Here is an 18,353-nt window from a genome sequence, read left to right as displayed (position 1 = left end):
CTAAAGGGCCCTGGTCGATCCTGGGTTTCGGCAAAGCAATGTTGTTGTTCTGTTTTGATCTGCGGATCTGCTAATTTCAGGTAAACACAGCTTATATAGTAAGAGGTAGTGGTCTGTAATATCATCAAAGCTTAAACACTTAAACACTACAAACTTAACTACACTGTTCCTATTTACTGTGACCTTTTATGTGAAGATGCTTTGACACAATCTACATTGTATAAGCGCTATACAAATAAAGGTGAATTAAATTGAATTGAATTGTTTTGGGCATGAATGAAAGTCACCCAAAAAGCCTAGCCGCTTTACCCTTAAGTCCACCTGCTTCCATTTGACCAAAACGCTATCTTCCTCCCAGGTGGTAACATCGCTTCTGGTGATGCTTCCAATGGCCTAATCGACAGCACTCTGCTATATATTTAGTGCTTTGATTTCTCACTGCGGATGTGCCATCGAATAAAAGAAAACTGTGACTTGATAGAGCTTCTGACAGATTGCAATGATTAGTACGACACAGAACTGGCAAAGTTGACGTAAGGAGTTTCGCTCTAAACCCTCCAGGTGCAACCAGCTTTGCAATAAAAGCCAGTGTGAAAGGCATGAAAACAGAAGTGGATAATGCGGGCATCAATCCAGCTACCTCTCGCATGCATGCTAAGCGAGCGTTCTACCATTTAAGCTAATTCCACTTTTCCCAATCCAAATTGAACATTTTAGACGTGGTCAAAAAAGAAAAAATAAGATCACATCTGTTCTGTGGTGGCTTCTTTGCCCTGCCTGCCATTTAGTCATCAAATTGCCTAGAATAGTGTGCTTTTCTTTTGAAGGCCCTACCTAGTCCTGCTCCAGTAAATGTGTGAGGAGCCCTGCATGCCGAATGACGAGTTACTCAGAAATCAATGCACACTGGCTCCGCCTTGGATGGACCTTCTGCTACTTTCCTGCAAGGCCAGTTTTTTAATTCATCATCTTCATGTCAGGCAGCAGCTCTACATCTTGAGGTTCCATGGTGTAATGGATAGCACTCTGCATCCAGCGATCTAAGTTCAAATCTAGGTGGGACCTGTTTTTTTTGACAGCACTGCACAAAAAAGCTAAAATAGCATTCTATTCCTTGAAGGCCAGAGAATAACAGTTACTATGGGTTCACCCAGCTGCTTCACCCTCAAGTCCACCTGCTTCCATTTGACCAAAACGCTATCTTTCTCCCAGGTAGTCACATCGCTTCTGGTGATGATTCCTATGGCCTAATCGACAGCACTCTGCTATACATTTAGTGCTTTGATTTCCCACTGCAGACGCGCCATCGAATAAAAGAAAACTGTGACTTGATAGGGCTTCTGAAGGATTGCAATGATTAGTACTACACAGAACCGGCAAAGCTAAGGTAATGAAATTCGCTCTAAACCCTCCAGGTGCAACCAGCTTTGCAATAAAAGTCACTGTGAAAGGCATGAATACACAAGTGGAGAATGCGGGCATCGATCCAGCTACCTCTCGCATGCTAAGCGAACGCTCTACCATTTGAGCTAATTCCCCTTTTCACAATCAAAATTGAACATTTTAGACGTGGTCAAAAATGAAAAAAAAATAAGATCACATCTGTTCTGTGGTGGCTTCTTTGCCCTGCCTGCCATTTAGTCGTCAAATTGCCTAGAATAGCGTGCTTTACTTTTGAAGGCCCTACCTAGTCCTGCTCCAGTAAATGTGTGAGGAGCCCTGCACTGGCCAAATTTTTACTATCTTATGCCTTAGATGCACTTAAGGGCTCAGCTTGGTCTCCCAGACATTGCTGCTGCAGGAAAGCTGTGTCATGGCGGTTGAAATAGCTCAGTTGGGAGAGCGTTAGACTGAAGATCTAAAGGTCCCTGATTCGTCCCCGGGTTTTGGCAAAGCAATGTTGATGTTCTGTTTTGGGCACAGGGTCAGTTGAATGAAAGTCACCCAAAAAGCCTAGCCGCTTCACCCTTAAGTCCACCTTCTTCCATTTGACCAAAACGCTATCTTCCTCCCAGGTGGTCACATCGCTTCTGGTGATGATGCCAATGGCCTAATCGACAGCACTCTGCTATATATTTAGTGCTTTGATTTCTCACTGCGGATGCGCCATTGAATAAAAGAAAACTGTGACTTGATAGAGCTTCTGACGGATTGCAATGATTAGTACTACACAGAACTGGCAAAGTTGACGTAAGGAGTTTCGCTCTAAACCCTCCAGGTGCAACCAGCTTTGCAATAAAAGCCAGTGTGAAAGGCATGAAAACAGCAGTGGATAATGCGGGCATCAATCCAGCTACCTCTCGCATGCATGCTAAGCGAGCGTTCTACCATTTAAGCTAATTCCACTTTTCCCAATCCAAATTGAACATTTTAGACGTGGTCAAAAATGAAAAAATAAGATCACATCTGTTCTGTGGTGGCTTCTTTGCCCTGCCTGCCATTTAGTCATCAAATGGCCTAGAATAGTGTGCTTTTCTTTTGAAGGCCCTACCTAGTCCTGCTCCAGTAAATGTGTGAGGAGCCCTGCATGCCGAATGACGAGTTACTCAGAAATCAATGCACACTGGCTCCGCCTTGGATGGACCTTCTGCTACTTTCCTGCAAGGCCAGTTTTTTAATTCATCATCTTCATGTCGGGCAGCAGCTCTACATCTTGAGGTTCCATGGTGTAATGGATAGCACTCTGCATCCAGCGATCTAAGTTCAAATCTAGGTGGGACCTGTTTTTTTTTGACAGCACTGCACAAAAAAGCTAAAATAGCATTCTATTCCTTGAAGGCCAGAGAATAACAGTTACTATGGGTTCACCCAGCTGCTTCACCCTCAAGTCCACCTGCTTCCATTTGACCAAAACGCTATCTTTCTCCCAGGTAGTCACATCGCTTCTGGTGATGATTCCTATGGCCTAATCGACAGCACTCTGCTATACATTTAGTGCTTTGATTTCCCACTGCGGACGCGCCATCGAATAAAAGAAAACTGTGACTTGATAGGGCTTCTGAAGGATTGCAATGATTAGTACTACACAGAACCGGCAAAGCTAAGGTAATGAAATTCGCTCTAAACCCTCCAGGTGCAACCAGCTTTGCAATAAAAGTCACTGTGAAAGGCATGAAAACACAAGTGGAGAATGCGGGCATCAATCCCGCTACCTCTCGCATGCTAAGCGAGCGCTCTACCATTTGAGCTAATTCCCCTTTTCACAATCCAAATTGAACATTTTAGACGTGGTCAAAAATGAAAAAAAATAAGATCACATCTGTTCTGTGGTGGCTTCTTTGCCCTGCCTGCCATTCAGTCGTCAAATTGCCTAGAATAGCGTGCTTTTCCTTTGGAGGACCTACCTAGTCCTGCTTCAGTAAATGTGTGAGGAGCCCTGCATGCCGAATGACGAGTTACTCAGAAATCAATGCACATTGGCTCCGCCTTATATAATCCGCCTTAAATAGCTTCCTGTTCCCTTGAAGGCCAGAGCTAACTCTGGTTTTTCCAGCACAGTTGTGGTAAACGGCCGGTTAGCTCAGTTGGTTAGAGCGTGGTGCTAATAACGCCAAGGTTGTAGGTTCGATCCCCGTACTGGTCATAATTTTTACTCTCTTATGCCTCAAATGCACTTAAGGGCTCAGCTTGGTCTCACAGACATCCCTGCTGCTGGAAAGCTGAGTTATGGCAGCCAATATAGCTCAGTTGGGAGAGTGTTAGACTGAAGATCTAAAGGGCCCTGGTCGATCCTGGGTTTCGGCAAAGCAATGTTGTTGTTCTGTTTTGATCTGTGGATCTGCTAATTTCAGGTAAACACAGCTTATATAGTAAGAGGTAGTGGTCTGTAATATCATCAAAGCTTAAACACTTAAACACTACAAACTTAACTACACTGTTCCTATTTACTGTGACCTTTTATGTGAAGCTGCTTTGACACAATCTACATTGTATAAGCGCTATACAAATAAAGGTGAATTGAATTGAATTGAATTGTTTTGGGCATGAATGAAAGTCACCCAAAAAGCCTAGCCGCTTTACCCTTAAGTCCACCTGCTTCCATTTGACCAAAACGCTATCTTCCTCCCAGGTGGTAACATCGCTTCTGGTGATGCTTCCAATGGCCTAATCGACAGCACTCTGCTATATATTTAGTGCTTTGATTTCTCACTGCGGATGTGCCATCGAATAAAAGAAAACTGTGACTTGATAGAGCTTCTGACAGATTGCAATGATTAGTACGACACAGAACTGGCAAAGTTGACGTAAGGAGTTTCGCTCTAAACCCTCCAGGTGCAACCAGCTTTGCAATAAAAGCCAGTGTGAAAGGCATGAAAACAGAAGTGGATAATGCGGGCATCAATCCAGCTACCTCTCGCATGCATGCTAAGCGAGCGTTCTACCATTTAAGCTAATTCCACTTTTCCCAATCCAAATTGAACATTTTAGACGTGGTCAAAAAGAAAAAATAAGATCACATCTGTTCTGTGGTGGCTTCTTTGCCCTGCCTGCCATTTAGTCATCAAATTGCCTAGAATAGTGTGCTTTTCTTTTGAAGGCCCTACCTAGTCCTGCTCCAGTAAATGTGTGAGGAGCCCTGCATGCCGAATGACGAGTTACTCAGAAATCAATGCACACTGGCTCCGCCTTGGATGGACCTTCTGCTACTTTCCTGCAAGGCCAGTTTTTTAATTTATCATCTTCATGTCAGGCAGCAGCTCTACATCTTGAGGTTCCATGGTGTAATGGATAGCACTCTGCATCCAGCGATCTAAGTTCAAATCTAGGTGGGACCTGTTTTTTTTTGACAGCACTGCACAAAAAAGCTAAAATAGCATTCTATTCCTTGAAGGCCAGAGAATAACAGTTACTATGGGTTCACCCAGCTGCTTCACCCTCAAGTCCACCTGCTTCCATTTGACCAAAACGCTATCTTTCTCCCAGGTAGTCACATCGCTTCTGGTGATGATTCCTATGGCCTAATCGACAGCACTCTGCTATACATTTAGTGCTTTGATTTCCCACTGCAGACGCGCCATCGAATAAAAGAAAACTGTGACTTGATAGGGCTTCTGAAGGATTGCAATGATTAGTACTACACAGAACCGGCAAAGCTAAGGTAATGAAATTCGCTCTAAACCCTCCAGGTGCAACCAGCTTTGCAATAAAAGTCACTGTGAAAGGCATGAATACACAAGTGGAGAATGCGGGCATCGATCCAGCTACCTCTCGCATGCTAAGCGAACGCTCTACCATTTGAGCTAATTCCCCTTTTCACAATCAAAATTGAACATTTTAGACGTGGTCAAAAATGAAAAAAAAAATAAGATCACATCTGTTCTGTGGTGGCTTCTTTGCCCTGCCTGCCATTTAGTCGTCAAATTGCCTAGAATAGCGTGCTTTACTTTTGAAGGCCCTACCTAGTCCTGCTCCAGTAAATGTGTGAGGAGCCCTGCACTGGCCAAATTTTTACTATCTTATGCCTTAGATGCACTTAAGGGCTCAGCTTGGTCTCCCAGACATTGCTGCTGCAGGAAAGCTGTGTCATGGCGGTTGAAATAGCTCAGTTGGGAGAGCGTTAGACTGAAGATCTAAAGGTCCCTGATTCGTCCCCGGGTTTTGGCAAAGCAATGTTGATGTTCTGTTTTGGGCACAGGGTCAGTTGAATGAAAGTCACCCAAAAAGCCTAGCCGCTTCACCCTTAAGTCCACCTTCTTCCATTTGACCAAAACGCTATCTTCCTCCCAGGTGGTCACATCGCTTCTGGTGATGATGCCAATGGCCTAATCGACAGCACTCTGCTATATATTTAGTGCTTTGATTTCTCACTGCGGATGCGCCATTGAATAAAAGAAAACTGTGACTTGATAGAGCTTCTGACGGATTGCAATGATTAGTACTACACAGAACTGGCAAAGTTGACGTAAGGAGTTTCGCTCTAAACCCTCCAGGTGCAACCAGCTTTGCAATAAAAGCCAGTGTGAAAGGCATGAAAACAGCAGTGGATAATGCGGGCATCAATCCAGCTACCTCTCGCATGCATGCTAAGCGAGCGTTCTACCATTTAAGCTAATTCCACTTTTCCCAATCCAAATTGAACATTTTAGACGTGGTCAAAAAAGAAAAAATAAGATCACATCTGTTCTGTGGTGGCTTCTTTGCCCTGCCTGCCATTTAGTCATCAAATGGCCTAGAATAGTGTGCTTTTCTTTTGAAGGCCCTACCTAGTCCTGCTCCAGTAAATGTGTGAGGAGCCCTGCATGCCGAATGACGAGTTACTCAGAAATCAATGCACACTGGCTCCGCCTTGGATGGACCTTCTGCTACTTTCCTGCAAGGCCAGTTTTTTAATTCATCATCTTCATGTCGGGCAGCAGCTCTACATCTTGAGGTTCCATGGTGTAATGGATAGCACTCTGCATCCAGCAATCTAAGTTCAAATCTAGGTGGGACCTGTTTTTTTTTTTTGACAGCACTGCACAAAAAAGCTAAAATAGCATTCTATTCCTTGAAGGCCAGAGAATAACAGTTACTATGGGTTCACCCAGCTGCTTCACCCTCAAGTCCACCTGCTTCCATTTGACCAAAACGCTATCTTTCTCCCAGGTAGTCACATCGCTTCTGGTGATGATTCCTATGGCCTAATCGACAGCACTCTGCTATAAATTTAGTGCTTTGATTTCCCACTGCGGACGAGCCATCGAATAAAAGAAAACTGTGACTTGATAGGGCTTCTGAAGGATTGCAATGATTAGTACTACACAGAACCGGCAAAGCTAAGGTAATGAAATTCGCTCTAAACCCTCCAGGTGCAACCAGCTTTGCAATAAAAGTCACTGTGAAAGGCATGTAGGTAAACGGCCGGTTAGCTCAGTTGGTTAGAGCGTAGTGCTAATAACGCCAAGGTTGTAGGTTCGATCCCAGTACTGGTCATAATTTTTGCTCTCTTATGCCTCAAATGCACTTAAGGGCTCAGCTTGGTCTCACAGACATCCCTGCTGCTGGAAAGCTGTGTTATGGCAGCCGATATAGCTCAGTTGGGAGAGCGTTAGTCTGAAGATCTAAAGGGCCCTGGTTCGATCCTGGGTTTCGGCAAAGCAATGTTGTTGTTCTGTTTTGGGCATGAATGAAAGTCACCCAAAAAGCCTAGCCGCTTCACCCTTAAGTCCACCTTCTTCCATTTGACCAAAACGCTATCTTCCTCCCAGGTGGTCACATCGCTTCTGGTGATGATGCCAATGGCCTAATCGACAGCACTCTGCTATATATTTAGTGCTTTGATTTCTCACTGCGGATGCGCCATTGAATAAAAGAAAACTGTGACTAGATAGAGCTTCTGACGGATTGCAATGATTAGTACTACACAGAACTGGCAAAGTTGACGTAAGGAGTTTCGCTCTAAACCCTCCAGGTGCAACCAGCTTTGCAATAAAAGCCAGTGTGAAAGGCATGAAAACAGAAGTGGATAATGCGGGCATCAATCCAGCTACCTCTCGCATGCATGCTAAGCGAGCGTTCTACCATTTAAGCTAATTCCACTTTTCCCAATCCAAATTGAACATTTTAGACGTGGTCAAAAAAGAAAAAATTAGATCACATCTGTTCTGTGGTGGCTTCTTTGCCCTGCCTGCCATTTAGTCATCAAATGGCCTAGAATAGTGTGCTTTTCTTTTGAAGGCCCTACCTAGTCCTGCTCCAGTAAATGTGTGAGGAGCCCTGCATGCCGAATGACCGAATCAATGCACATTGGCTCCGCCTTGGATGGACCTTCTGCTACTTTCCTGCAAGGCCAGTTTTTTAATTCATCATCTTCATGTCGGGCAGCAGCTCTACATAATCTTGAGGTTCCATGGTGTAATGGATAGCACTCTGCATCCAGCGATCTAAGTTCAAATCTAGGTGGGACCTGTTTTTTTTTTGACAGCACTGCACAAAAAAGCTAAAATAGCATTCTATTCCTTGAAGGCCAGAGAATAACAGTTACTATGGGTTCACCCAGCTGCTTCACCCTCAAGTCCACCTGCTTCCATTTGACCAAAACGCTATCTTTCTCCCAGGTAGTCACATCGCTTCTGGTGATGAATCCTATGGCCTAATCGACAGCACTCTGCTATACATTTAGTGCTTTGATTTCCCACTGCGGACGCGCCATCGAATAAAAGAAAACTGTGACTTGATAGGGCTTCTGAAGGATTGCAATGATTAGTACTTAACATAAATGGCAAAGCTAAGGTAATGAAATTCGCTCTAAACCCTCCAGGTGCAACCAGCTTTGCAATAAAAGTCACTGTGAAAGGCATGAAAACACAAGTGGAGAATGCGGGCATCGATCCCGCTACCTCTCGCATGCTAAGCGAGCGCTCTACCATTTGAGCTAATTCCCCTTTTCACAATCCAAATTGAACATTTTAGACGTGGTCAAAAATGAAAAAAAAAATAAGATCACATCTGTTCTGTGGTGGCTTCTTTGCCCTGCCTGCCATTTAGTCGTCAAATTGCCTAGAATAGCGTGCTTTTCCTTTGGAGGCCCTACCTAGTCCTGCTCCAGTAAATGTGTGAGGAGCCCTGCATGCCGAATGACGAGTTACTCAGAAATCAATGCACATTGGCTCCGCCTTGGATGGACCTTCTGCTACTTTCCTGCAAGGCCAGTTTTTTAATTCATCATCTTCATGTTGGGCAGCAGCTCTACATAATCTTGAGGTTCCATGGTGTAATGGTTAGCACTCTGGACTCTGAATCCAGTGATCCGAGTTCAAATCTCGGTGGGACCTGTTTTTTTTTTTTGCCAGCACCGCACAAAAAAAGCTAAAATAGCTTCCTGTTCCCTTGAAGGCCAGAGCTAACTCTGGGTTTTCCAGCACTGTTGTAGGTTAACGGCCGGTTAGCTCAGTTGGTTAGAGCGTGGTGCTAATAACGCCAAGGTTGTAGGTTCGATCCCCGTACTGGTCATAATTTTTACTCTCTTATGCCTCAAATGCACTTAAGGGCTCAGCTTGGTCTCACAGACATCCCTGCTGCTGGAAAGCTGTGTTATGGCAGCCGATATAGCTCAGTTGGGAGAGCGTTAGACTGAAGATCTAAAGGGCCCTGGTTCGATCCTGGGTTTCGGCAAAGCAATGTTGTTGTTCTGTTTTGGGCATGAATGAAAGTCACCCAAAAAGCCTAGCCGCTTTACCCTTAAGTCCACCTGCTTCCATTTGACCAAAATGCTATCTTCCTCCCAGGTGGTAACATCGCTTCTGGTGATGATTCCAATGGCCTAATCGACAGCACTCTGCTATATATTTAGTGCTTTGATTTCTGACTGCGGATGTGCCATCGAATAAAAGAAAACTGTGACTTGATAGGGCTTCTGACGGATTGCAATGATTAGTACTACACAGAACTGGCAAAGTTGACGTAAGGAGTTTCGCTCTAAACCCTCCAGGTGCAACCAGCTTTGCAATAAAAGCCAGTGTGAAAGGCATGAAAACAGAAGTGGATAATGCGGGCATCGATCCAGCTACCTCTCGCATGCATGCTAAGCCAGCGTTCTACCATTTAAGCTAATTCCCCTTTTCACAATCAAAATTGAACATTTTAGACGTGGTCAAAAAAGAAAAAATAAGATCACATCTGTTCTGTGGTGGCTTCTTTGCCCTGCCTGCCATTTAGTCGTCAAATTGCCTAGAATAGCGTGCTTTACTTTTGAAGGCCCTAACTAGTCCTGCTCCAGTAAATGTGTGAGGAGCCATGCACTGGCCAAATTTTTACTATCTTATGCCTTAGATGCACTTAAGGGCTCAGCTTGGTCTCCCAGACATTGCTGCTGCAGGAAAGCTGTGTCATGGCGGTTGAAATAGCTCAGTTGGGAGAGCGTTAGACTGAAGATCAAAAGGTCCCTGGTTCGTCCCCGGGTTTTGCCAAAGCAATGTTGATGTTCTGTTTTGGGCACAGGGTCAGTTGAATGAAAGTCACCCAAAAAGCCTAGCCGCTTCACCTTTAAGTCCACCTTCTTCCATTTGACCAAAACGCTATCTTCCTCCCAGGTGGTCACATCGCTTCTGGTGATGATGCCAATGGCCTAATCGACAGCACTCTGCTATATATTTAGTGCTTTGATTTCTCACTGCGGATGCGCCATTGAATAAAAGAAAACTGTGACTTGATAGAGCTTCTGACAGATTGCAATGATTAGTACTACACAGAACTGGCAAAGTTGACGTAAGGAGTTTCGCTCTAAACCCTCCAGGTGCAACCAGCTTTGCAATAAAAGCCAGTGTGAAAGGCATGAAAACAGAAGTGGATAATGCGGGCATCAATCCAGCTACCTCTCGCATGCATGCTAAGCGAGCGTTCTACCATTTAAGCTAATTCCACTTTTCCCAATCCAAATTGAACATTTTAGACGTGGTCAAAAAAGAAAAAATAAGATCACATCTGTTCTGTGGTGGCTTCTTTGCCCTGCCTGCCATTCAGTCATCAAATTGCCTAGAATAGTGTGTTTTTCTTTTGAAGGCCCTACCTAGTCCTGCTGCAGTAAATGTGTGAGGAGCCCTGCATGCCGAATGACGAGTTACTCAGAAATCAATGCACATTGGCTCCGCCTTGGATGGACCTTCTGCTACTTTCCTGCAAGGCCAGTTTTTTAATTCATCATCTTCATGTCGGGCAGCAGCTCTACATCTTGAGGTTCCATGGTGTAATGGATAGCACTCTGCATCCAGCGATCTAAGTTCAAATCTAGGTGGGACCTGTTTTTTTTTTGACAGCACTGCACAAAAAAGCTAAAATAGCATTCTATTCCTTGAAGGCCAGAGAATAACAGTTACTATGGGTTCACCCAGCTGCTTCACCCTCAAGTCCACCTGCTTCCATTTGACCAAAACGCTATCGTTCTCCCAGGTAGTCACATCGCTTCTGGTGATGATTCCTATGGCCTAATCGACAGCACTCTGCTATACATTTAGTGCTTTGATTTCCCACTGCGGACGCGCCATCGAATGAAAGAAAACTGTGACTTGATAGGGCTTCTGAAGGATTGCAATGATTAGTACTACACAGAACCGGCAAAGCTAAGGTAATGAAATTCGCTCTAAACCCTCCAGGTGCAACCAGCTTTGCAATAAAAGTCACTGTGAAAGGCATGAAAACACAAGTGGAGAATGCGGGCATCGATCCCGCTACCTCTCGCATGCTAATCGAGCGCTCTACCATTTGAGCTAATTCCCCTTTTCACAATCCAAATTGAACATTTTAGACGTGGTCAAAAATGAAAAAAATAAGATCACATCTGTTCTGTGGTGGCTTCTTTGCCCTGCCTGCCATTCAGTCGTCAAATTGCCTAGAATAGCGTGCTTTTCTTTTGAAGGCCCTACCTAGTCCTGCTCCAGTAAATGTGTGAGGAGCCCTGCATGCCGAATGACGAGTTACTCAGAAATCAATGCACATTGGCTCCGCCTTGGATGGACCTTCTGCTACTTTCCTGCAAGGCCAGTTTTTTAATTCATCATCTTCATGTCGGGCAGCAGCTCTACATCTTGAGGTTCCATGGTGTAATGGATAGCACTCTGCATCCAGCGATCTAAGTTCAAATCTAGGTGGGACCTGTTTTTTTTTGACAGCACTGCACAAAAAAGCTAAAATAGCATTCTATTCCTTGAAGGCCAGAGAATAACAGTTACTATGGGTTCACCCAGCTGCTTCACCCTCAAGTCCACCTGCTTCCATTTGACCAAAACGCTATCTTTCTCCCAGGTAGTCACATCGCTTCTGGTGATGATTCCAATGGCCTAATCGACAGCACTCTGCTATACATTTAGTGCTTTGATTTCCCACTGCGGACGCGCCATCGAATAAAAGAAAACTGTGACTTGATAGGGCTTCTGAAGGATTGCAATGATTAGTACTACACAGAACCGGCAAAGCTAAGGTAATGAAATTCGCTCTAAACCCTCCAGGTGCAACCAGCTTTGCAATAAAAGTCACTGTGAAAGGCATGAAAACAGAAGTGGCGAGTGCGGGCATCGATCCCACTACCTCTCGCATGCTAAGCTCCCCTTTTACAATCCAAATTGAACATTTTAGACGTGGTCAAAAATGAAAAAAAAAAAAGATCACATCTGTTCTGTGGTGGCTTCTTTGCCCTGCCTGCCATTTAGTCGTCAAATTGCCTAGAATAGCGTGCTTTTCCTTTGGAGGCCCTACCTAGTCCTGCTCCAGTAAATGTGTGAGGAGCCCTGCATGCCGAATGACGAGTTACTCAGAAATCAATGCACATTGGCTCCGCCTTATATAATCCGCCTTAAATAGCTTCCTGTTCCCTTGAAGGCCAGAGCTAACTCTGGGTTTTCCTGCACAGTTGTAGGTAAACGGCCGGTTAGCTCAGTTGGTTAGAGCGTGGTGCTAATAACGCCAAGGTTGTAGGTTCGATCCCCGTACTGGTCATAATTTTTACTCTCTTATGCCTCAAATGCACTTAAGGGCTCAGCTTGGTCTCACAGACATCCCTGCTGCTGGAAAGCTGTGTTATGGCAGCCGATATAGCTCAGTTGGGAGAGCGTTAGACCGAAGATCTAAAGGGCCCTGGTTCGATCCTGGGTTTTGGCAAAGCAATGTTGTTGTTCTGTTTTGGGCATGAATGAAAGTCACCCAAAACGCCTAGCCGCTTTACCCTTAAGTCCACCTGCTTCCATTTGACCGAAACGCTATCTTCCTCCCAGGTGGTAACATCGCTTCTGGTGATGATTCCAATGGCCTAATCGAAAAATTGAACATTTTAGACGTGGTCAAAAAGGAAAAAAAATGAGATCACATCTGTTCTGTGGTGGCTTCTTTGCCCTGCCTGCCATTCAGTCGTCAAATTGCCTAGAATAGCGTGCTTTTCCTTTGGAGGCCCTACCTAGTCCTGCTCCAGTAAATGTGTGAGGAGCCCTGCATGCCGAATGACGAGTTACTCAGAAATCAATGCACATTGGCTCCGCCTTGGATGGACCTTCTGCTACTTTCCTGCAAGGCCAGTTTTTTAGTTCATCATCCTTATGTCGGGCAGCAGCTCTACATAATCTTGAGGTTCCATGGTGTAATGGTTAGCACTCTGGACTCTGAATCCAGTGATCCGAGTTCAAATCTCGGTGAGACCTGTTTTTATTTTGCCAGCACCGCACAAAAAAAGCTAAAATGGCTTCCTGTTCCCTTGAAGGCCAGAGCTAACTCTGGGTTTTTCAGCACAGTTGTAGGTAAACGGCCGGTTAGCTCAGTTGGTTAGAGCGTGGTGCTAATAACGCCAAGGTTGTAGGTTCGATCCCCGTACTGGTCATAATTTTTACTCTCTTATGCCTCTAATGCACTTAAGGGCTCAGCTTGGTCTCACAGACATCCCTGCTGCTGGAAAGCTTTGTTACGGCAGCCGATATAGCTCAATTGGGAGAGCGTTAGACTGAAGATCTAAAGGGCCCTGGTTCGATCCTGGGTTTCGGCAATGTTGTTGTTCTGTTTTGGGCATCAATGAAAGTCACCCAAAAAGCCTAGCCGCTTTACCCTTAAGTCCACCTGCTTCCATTTGACTGAAACGCTATCTTCCTCCCAGGTGGTAACATCGCTTCTGGTGATGATTCCAATGGCCTAATCGACAGCACTCTGCTATATATTTAGTGCTTTGATTTCTCACTGCGGATGTGCCATCGAATAAAAGAAAACTGTGACTTGATAGGGCTTCTGACGGATTGCAATGATTAGTACTACACAGAACTGGCAAAGTTGACGTAAGGAGTTTCGCTCTAAACCCTCCAGGTGCAACCAGCTTTGCAATAAAAGCAAGTGTGAAAGGCATGAAAACAGAAGTGGATAATGCGGGCATCGATCCAGCTACCTCTCGCATGCATGCTAAGCCAGCGTTCTACCATTTAAGCTAATTCCCCTTTTCATAATCAAAATTGAACATTTTAGACGTGGTCAAAAAAGAAAAAATAAGATCACATCTGTTCTGTGGTGGCTTCTTTGCCCTGCCTGCCATTTAGTCGTCAAATTGCCTAGAATAGCGTGCTTTACTTTTGAAGGCCCTACCTAGTCCTGCTCCAGTAAATGTGTGAGGAGCCCTGCACTGGCCAAATTTTTACTATCTTATGCCTTAGATGCACTTAAGGGCTCAGCTTGGTCTCCCAGACATTGCTGCTGCAGGAAAGCTGTGTCATGGCGGTTGAAATAGCTCAGTTGGGAGAGCGTTAGACTGAAGATCTAAAGGTCCCTGGTTCGTCTCCGGGTTTTGCCAAAGCAATGTTGATAATCTGTTTTGGGCACAGGGTCAGTTGAATGAAAGTCACCCAAAAAGCCTAGCCGCTTCACCCTTAAGTCCACCTTCTTCCATTTGACCAAAACGCTATCTTCCTCCCAGGTGGTCACATCGCTTCTGGTGATGATGCCAATGGCCTAATCGACAGCACTCTGCTATATATTTAGTGCTTTGATTTCTCACTGCGGATGCGCCATTGAATAAAAGAAAACTGTGACTTGATAGGGCTTCTGACGGATTGCAATGATTAGTACTACACAGAACTGGCAAAGTTGACGTAAGGAGTTTCGCTCTAAACCCTCCAGGTGCAACCAGCTTTGCAATAAAAGCAAGTGTGAAAGGCATGAAAACAGAAGTGGATAATGCGGGCATCGATCCAGCTACCTCTCGCATGCATGCTAAGCCAGCGTTCTACCATTTAAGCTAATTCCCCTTTTCATAATCAAAATTGAACATTTTAGACGTGGTCAAAAAAGAAAAAATAAGATCACATCTGTTCTGTGGTGGCTTCTTTGCCCTGCCTGCCATTTAGTCGTCAAATTGCCTAGAATAGCGTGCTTTACTTTTGAAGGCCCTACCTAGTCCTGCTCCAGTAAATGTGTGAGGAGCCCTGCACTGGCCAAATTTTTACTATCTTATGCCTTAGATGCACTTAAGGGCTCAGCTTGGTCTCCCAGACATTGCTGCTGCAGGAAAGCTGTGTCATGGCGGTTGAAATAGCTCAGTTGGGAGAGCGTTAGACTGAAGATCTAAAGGTCCCTGGTTCGTCTCCGGGTTTTGCCAAAGCAATGTTGATAATCTGTTTTGGGCACAGGGTCAGTTGAATGAAAGTCACCCAAAAAGCCTAGCCGCTTCACCCTTAAGTCCACCTTCTTCCATTTGACCAAAACGCTATCTTCCTCCCAGGTGGTCACATCGCTTCTGGTGATGATGCCAATGGCCTAATCGACAGCACTCTGCTATATATTTAGTGCTTTGATTTCTCACTGCGGATGCGCCATTGAATAAAAGAAAACTGTGACTTGATAGAGCTTCTGACGGATTGCAATGATTAGTACTACACAGAACTGGCAAAGTTGACGTAAGGAGTTTCGCTCTAAACCCTCCAGGTGCAACCAGCTTTGCAATAAAAGCCAGTGTGAAAGGCATGAAAACAGAAGTGGATAATGCGGGCATCAATCCAGCTACCTCTCGCATGCATGCTAAGCGAGCGTTCTACCTTTTAAGCTAATTCCACTTTTCCCAATCCAAATTGAACATTTTAGACGTGGTCAAAAAAGAAAAAAATAAGATCACATCTGTTCTGTGGTGGCTTCTTTGCCCTGCCTGCCATTTAGTCATCAAATTGCCTAGAATAGTGTGCTTTTCTTTTGAAGGCCCTACCTAGTCCTGCTCCAGTAAATGTGTGAGGAGCCCTGCATGCCGAATGACGAGTTACTCAGAAATCAATGCACACTGGCTCCGCCTTGGATGGACCTTCTGCTACTTTCCTGCAAGGCCAGTTTTTTAATTCATCATCTTCATGTCGGGCAGCAGCTCTACATCTTGAGGTTCCATGGTGTAATGGATAGCACTCTGCATCCAGCGATCTAAGTTCTAGGTGGGACCTGTTTTTTTTTTGACAGCACTGCACAAAAAAGCTAAAATAGCATTCTATTCCTTGAAGGCCAGAGAATAACAGTTACTATGGGTTCACCCAGCTGCTTCACCCTCAAGTCCACCTGCTTCCATTTGACCAAAACGCTATCTTTCTCCCAGGTAGTCACATCGCTTCTGGTGATGATTCCTATGGCCTAATCGACAGCACTCTGCTATACATTTAGTGCTTTGATTTCCCACTGCGGACGCGCCATCGAATAAAAGAAAACTGTGACTTGATAGGGCTTCTGAAGGATTGCAATGATTAGTACTACACAGAACCGGCAAAGCTAAGGTAATGAAATTCGCTCTAAACCCTCCAGGTGCAACCAGCTTTGCAATAAAAGTCACTGTGAAAGGCATGAAAACACAAGTGGAGAATGCAGGTATCGATCCCGCTACCTCTCGCATGCTAAGCGAGCGCTCTACCATTTGAGCTAATTCCCCTTTTCACAATCCAAATTGAACATTTTAGACGTGGTCAAAAATGAAAAAAAATAAGATCACATCTGTTCTGTGGTGGCTTCTTTGCCCTGCCTGCCATTCAGTCGTCAAATTGCCTAGAATAGTGTGCTTTTCCTTTGGAGGCCCTACCTAGTCCTGCTCCAGTAAATGTGTGAGGAGCCCTGCATGCCGAATGACGAGTTACTCAGAAATCAATGCACATTGGCTCCGCCTTATATAATCCGCCTTAAATAGCTTCCTGGTCCCTTGAAGGCCAGAGCTAACTCTGGGTTTTCCTGCACAGTTGTAGGTAAACGGCCGGTTAGCTCAGTTGGTTAGAGCGTGGTGCTAATAACGCCAAGGTTGTAGGTTCGATCCCCGTACTGGTCATAATTTTTACTCTCTTATGCCTCAAATGCACTTAAGGGCTCAGCTTGGTCTCACAGACATCCCTGCTGCTGGAAAGCTGTGTTATGGAAGCCAATATAGCTCAGTTGGGAGAGCGTTAGACTGAAGATCTAAAGGGCCCTGGTTCGATCCTGGGTTTCGGCAAAGCAATGTTGTTGTTCTGTTTTGGGCATGAATGAAAGTCACTGTGAAAGGCATGAAAACACAAGTGGAGAATGCGGGCATCGATCCCGCCACCTCTCACGTGCTAAGCGAGCACTCTACCATTTGAGCTAATTCCCCTTTTCACAATCCAAATTGAACATTTTAGACGTGACCAAAAAAAAAAAAAAAAGAGATTACATCTGTTCCGTGATGGCATCTTTGCCCTGCCTGCCATTTAGTCGTCAAATTGCCTAGAATAGCGTGCTTTTGTTTTGAAGGCCCTACCTAGTCCTGCTCCAGTAAATGTGTGAGGAGCCCTGCATGCCGAATGACGAGTTACTCAGAAATCAATGCACATTGGCTCCGCCTAGGATGGACCTTCTGCTACTTTCCTGCAAACTCTGGGTTTTCCAGCACACTTGTGAGAAAATGGCCGGTTAGCTCAGTTGGTTAGAGCGCGGTGCTAATAACGCCAAGGTCGCGGGTTCGATCCCCGTACTGGCCAAATTTTTACTCTCTTATGCCTAATATGCTTTTAAGGGCTCAGCTTGGTCTTACAGACATGCCTGCTGCAGGAAAGATGTGTTATGACAGCCGAAATAGCTCAGTTGGGAGAGCGTTAGACTGAAGATCCCTGGTTCGATCGCGGGGTTCGGTAGAGCAATGTTGTTGTTCTGTTTTGGGCATGAATGAAAGTCACCCAAAAAGCCTAGCCGCTTCACCCTTAAGTCCACCTGCTTCCATTTGACCAGAACGCTATCTTCCTCCCAGATAGGACTTCTGACGGATTGCAATGCTTAGTACTACACAGAACTGGCAAAGTTGACGTAAGGAGTTTCGCTCTAGACCCTCAAGGTGCAACCAGCTTTGCAATAAAAGCCAGTGTGAAAGGCATGAAAACAGAAGTGGATAATGCGGGCATCGATACAGCTACCTCTCGCATGCATGCTAAGCGAGCGTTCTACCATTTAAGCTAATTCCCCTTTTCACAATCAATATTGAACATTTTAGACGTGGTCAAAAACGAAAAAATAAGATCACATCTGTTCTGTGGTGGCTTCTTTGCCCTGCCTGCCATTTAGTCGTCAAATTGCCTAGAATAGCGTGCTTTACTTTTGAAGGCCCTACCTAGTCCTGCTTCAGTAATTGTGTGAGGAGCCCTGCATGCCGAATAACGAGTTATTCAGAAATCAATGCACATTGGCTCCGCCTTGGATGGACCTTCTGCTATTTTCCTGCAAGACCAGTTTTTTAATTCATCCTCTTCATCTCGGGCAGCAGCTCTACACCATCTTGAGGTTCCATAGTGTAATAGATAGCACTCTGCATCCAGCGATCTAAGTTCAAATCTAGGTGGGACCTGTTTTTTTTTGCCAGCACCGCACAAAAAAGCTAAAATAGCATTCTATTCCCTTGAAGGCCAGAGAATAACAGTTACTATGGGTTTTCTAGGACCCTCAAGTCCAGC

The 18,353-nt window shown here is 45.0% G+C and overlaps 15 non-coding genes across 15 annotated transcripts; 13 read left to right on the top strand and 2 right to left on the bottom strand.

Annotated features, from left to right (window-relative positions):
• Positions 1-3,509: 3,509 nt before the first annotated feature.
• trnai-aau (transfer RNA isoleucine (anticodon AAU)) lies at positions 3,510-3,583 on the top strand. The gene has a single exon. It is a non-coding gene; the product is annotated as a tRNA-Ile (tRNA).
• A 3,418-nt stretch (positions 3,584-7,001) lies between these two features.
• On the top strand, positions 7,002-7,074 carry trnaf-gaa (transfer RNA phenylalanine (anticodon GAA)). The gene has a single exon. It is a non-coding gene; the product is annotated as a tRNA-Phe (tRNA).
• A 1,216-nt stretch (positions 7,075-8,290) lies between these two features.
• On the bottom strand, positions 8,291-8,363 carry trnaa-agc (transfer RNA alanine (anticodon AGC)). Its single transcript has one exon. It is a non-coding gene; the product is annotated as a tRNA-Ala (tRNA).
• A 318-nt stretch (positions 8,364-8,681) lies between these two features.
• trnaq-cug (transfer RNA glutamine (anticodon CUG)) lies at positions 8,682-8,753 on the top strand. Its single transcript has one exon. It is a non-coding gene; the product is annotated as a tRNA-Gln (tRNA).
• A 104-nt stretch (positions 8,754-8,857) lies between these two features.
• On the top strand, positions 8,858-8,931 carry trnai-aau (transfer RNA isoleucine (anticodon AAU)). The gene has a single exon. It is a non-coding gene; the product is annotated as a tRNA-Ile (tRNA).
• Positions 8,932-9,020: 89 nt separating this feature from the next.
• On the top strand, positions 9,021-9,093 carry trnaf-gaa (transfer RNA phenylalanine (anticodon GAA)). The gene has a single exon. It is a non-coding gene; the product is annotated as a tRNA-Phe (tRNA).
• Positions 9,094-12,334: 3,241 nt separating this feature from the next.
• trnai-aau (transfer RNA isoleucine (anticodon AAU)) lies at positions 12,335-12,408 on the top strand. The gene has a single exon. It is a non-coding gene; the product is annotated as a tRNA-Ile (tRNA).
• Positions 12,409-12,497: 89 nt separating this feature from the next.
• Positions 12,498-12,570, top strand: trnaf-gaa (transfer RNA phenylalanine (anticodon GAA)). Its single transcript has one exon. It is a non-coding gene; the product is annotated as a tRNA-Phe (tRNA).
• Positions 12,571-13,031: 461 nt separating this feature from the next.
• Positions 13,032-13,103, top strand: trnaq-cug (transfer RNA glutamine (anticodon CUG)). Its single transcript has one exon. It is a non-coding gene; the product is annotated as a tRNA-Gln (tRNA).
• A 102-nt stretch (positions 13,104-13,205) lies between these two features.
• On the top strand, positions 13,206-13,279 carry trnai-aau (transfer RNA isoleucine (anticodon AAU)). The gene has a single exon. It is a non-coding gene; the product is annotated as a tRNA-Ile (tRNA).
• Positions 13,280-13,368: 89 nt separating this feature from the next.
• Positions 13,369-13,441, top strand: trnaf-gaa (transfer RNA phenylalanine (anticodon GAA)). The gene has a single exon. It is a non-coding gene; the product is annotated as a tRNA-Phe (tRNA).
• Positions 13,442-16,263: 2,822 nt separating this feature from the next.
• Positions 16,264-16,336, bottom strand: trnaa-agc (transfer RNA alanine (anticodon AGC)). The gene has a single exon. It is a non-coding gene; the product is annotated as a tRNA-Ala (tRNA).
• A 313-nt stretch (positions 16,337-16,649) lies between these two features.
• Positions 16,650-16,723, top strand: trnai-aau (transfer RNA isoleucine (anticodon AAU)). Its single transcript has one exon. It is a non-coding gene; the product is annotated as a tRNA-Ile (tRNA).
• Positions 16,724-16,812: 89 nt separating this feature from the next.
• trnaf-gaa (transfer RNA phenylalanine (anticodon GAA)) lies at positions 16,813-16,885 on the top strand. The gene has a single exon. It is a non-coding gene; the product is annotated as a tRNA-Phe (tRNA).
• Positions 16,886-17,316: 431 nt separating this feature from the next.
• trnai-aau (transfer RNA isoleucine (anticodon AAU)) lies at positions 17,317-17,390 on the top strand. Its single transcript has one exon. It is a non-coding gene; the product is annotated as a tRNA-Ile (tRNA).
• The last annotated feature ends 963 nt before the right edge of the window (positions 17,391-18,353 follow it).

Source organism: Danio aesculapii, chromosome 5, assembly GCF_903798145.1.
Source record: "Danio aesculapii chromosome 5, fDanAes4.1, whole genome shotgun sequence".
NCBI classification, from domain to species: domain Eukaryota; kingdom Metazoa; phylum Chordata; class Actinopteri; order Cypriniformes; family Danionidae; genus Danio; species Danio aesculapii.
Note: the sequence above shows the minus strand (reverse complement) of the source record. Positions and strands in the feature narration are given on the sequence as shown.